The sequence below is a fragment of the Apteryx mantelli genome, unplaced genomic scaffold (genome assembly GCF_036417845.1).
Source record: "Apteryx mantelli isolate bAptMan1 unplaced genomic scaffold, bAptMan1.hap1 HAP1_SCAFFOLD_86, whole genome shotgun sequence".
Taxonomy (NCBI): domain Eukaryota; kingdom Metazoa; phylum Chordata; class Aves; order Apterygiformes; family Apterygidae; genus Apteryx; species Apteryx mantelli.
In genome coordinates, this window is record NW_027118810.1 from 60,001 (window position 1) to 62,500 (window position 2,500).

Consider the following 2,500-nt stretch of genomic DNA (forward strand, 5'->3'; position numbering starts at 1 on the left):
ACTTAAGGCATATCAGGTGAACTTGGGGGCTGGTTCATCTGGTTATATCCCGAACCCCCGCAGTCATGTTGTACAGCCCGGTAAGACCATGGGTTGTCAATTTTGTCTCGGTGGCCAGACGGGAGAAGTTCTCCCAGAGATCGTAAGGGCTTGCCCTTTGAGAATAACATCTGAGGAGGTGGCTCACCTTTCCCGAAATTTGACTTTTTATAATTCGGACATGGCCAGTTGGGAAGGGACTTGTCCTGACCCAACCTGGGAGTGCACTAAAGATCTGCCAGAGGTTTATGAGGTCCTGGAAGCCGTTGGATCACCTCCGATGACTGGAGCTGTAGAAGCACCACAGGAGGATGTGGTAGACGTGGAACCGGGATCTGGCCCTGCAACTGCAATTCCTGATGTGGTGAGTCCCATCCTTGGTGCTGTGGGGGGAACGACTGATGTGGGAACACCAGTCGTGAAGATCCCCGATCAACATCCAGCATGTCCTTGCTGTGGTACCAGGATGGGGAAAGTCGCGGCTTTAATTGAACATCTTAGGAGGGCCCATGGCCGGCGACGAATTCTCTTTCAGTGCTCCCGATGTGGGAGGACAAATGTGAAACATCATAGCATTGCCTGCCACTTTCCGAAGTGCCAGGGAGCCCCAGAAATCCACAGTCAGGAGGAAGCCCCGGAGGAACCTGGAATGTGGCGCTGTGGGGAATGTGACCGGCAATTTAAGACCAAGAGCGGCCTATCTCAGCATAAGCATCTTATGCACCCACTAGTTAGGAATCTGGAGAGGATTGAAGCAGCTCGACCGAAGGGAAAGAGCCTGAGAGGAATGCATAGAAGCTGTTGGACAGAGGAAGAGACGGTTCTGCTGCTAGAGTTGGAGGAAAGGTTTAAGAACAAGCGCTTCATCAATAAACTGATCGGGGAGTATTTGCCCACAAAAACGGCGAAGCAGATCAGTGATAAAAGAAGACAGCTTGCAGCGGGTGCCAAGACAGCAGCAACGCCGAGAAGAGCTGCGATGGAGCGCGGTGGGGAGTCCCCGGTGGAGAAAGAAAGGAAGGAAGTGATAAGAATGGAATACAGGAAGGCTATGGCAGAGAAGGTACGAGTGGGTTCCCTGCCAGCAGGCCATATGATCGCATGTAGGAGGATCTTAGAGGATGGCGAGGACGCCCGGAGAGTCATCGAAGCGTCAGCAGTAGAGTGGTTGTCACAGCTGGCGGGGCAGATTGCAGTAGGAAAATTGAAACAACGGAGGAAGCACCAAGCGAAGCCCGCACCTGTGAGGGAGGAGAAAAGGTGGATGAAGAACAGGGCGGTGAGAAGAGGGTTGCATCTCCGATACCAGCGGCTCTTTGAGATAGACCGCAAGAAGCTCGCTGGCATCATTTTGGATAACATCGAGGCACTGAAGTGCCCCCTTCCAATGAGCGAGTTATATGACTCGTTTCGGAGGAAGTGGGAAGAGGGATCCCCGTTTATTGGCTTGGGTGCCTTCCGGAGTGCTGGTGTGGCGGAAAATTCTGCATTCAAGAAGATGATCTCTCCAAAAGAGGTCTTGAAGAACATCGCGGAAATGAATAAGAACTCCGCTCCCGGACCAGACGGCCTGTCCCTGAGGGATGTTATTAAAAAGGACCCTCAGGGGAGCCAATTGGCTGAACTGCTCAATCTATGGCTGCTGGCTGGAAGGATCCCAGATGGGGTCAAAGAATGTAGAACGATTTTAATACCTAAATCCGCGGATCCGAAAAAGATCGAGGACATTAATAATTGGCGGCCCATTACCATCGGGTCGGTAATCTTAAGATTGTTCTCACGGATCCTGACAGCATGACTACGGCGAGCCTGCCCGATCAACAGCCGCCAACGAGGGTTTATTTCAGCCCCAGGCTGTGCGGAAAATCTGAAACTCCTGCAAGTGCTGATACGGCACGCGAAGAAAGATCATAAGACGCTGGCGGTCGTCTTCGTGGACCTGGCGAAAGCCTTTGATTCGGTCAGTCACCATCACATCCTCGAGGTCCTCCGACAGAAGGGCGTTGATGATCATATAATTGACATCATCGCCGATTCTTATAACAACTCTGCGACAAGGCTTGAGGTTGGGGAGTCCTGCTCGGAGAAGGTTAAGATCCTCACCGGGGTGAAACAGGGAGATCCAATGTCCCCATTGCTATTCAACCTAGCAGTAGATCCATTGCTATGTAGGTTGGAAGAGACCAAGGAAGGATTCAAATATGGTAACAGCTTGGTATCATCATTGGCGTTTGCGGATGATCTGGTTCTGCTGGGTGACTCGTGGGAGGACATGCAGAAGAGTTTGCAGGTGGTGGAGGAGTTCTGTCACGCTACAGGGCTGCGGGTGCAAGCTGGAAAATGCCATGGGTTTTTGATAAGGCCCACAAAAGACTCTTATACTGTCAACAATTGTGACCCATGGGAAATTGAAGGGGCTCAACTTCATCTGATTGAGCCCGGTAGCTCCGAGAAATATTTG

At 51.6% G+C, this 2,500-nt stretch overlaps 1 pseudogene; it reads left to right on the top strand.

The window, feature by feature from the left end:
- The window catches only part of LOC136996778 (28S ribosomal RNA), an 8,498-nt pseudogene that overhangs the window by 3,196 nt on the left and 2,802 nt on the right, over positions 1-2,500 (top strand).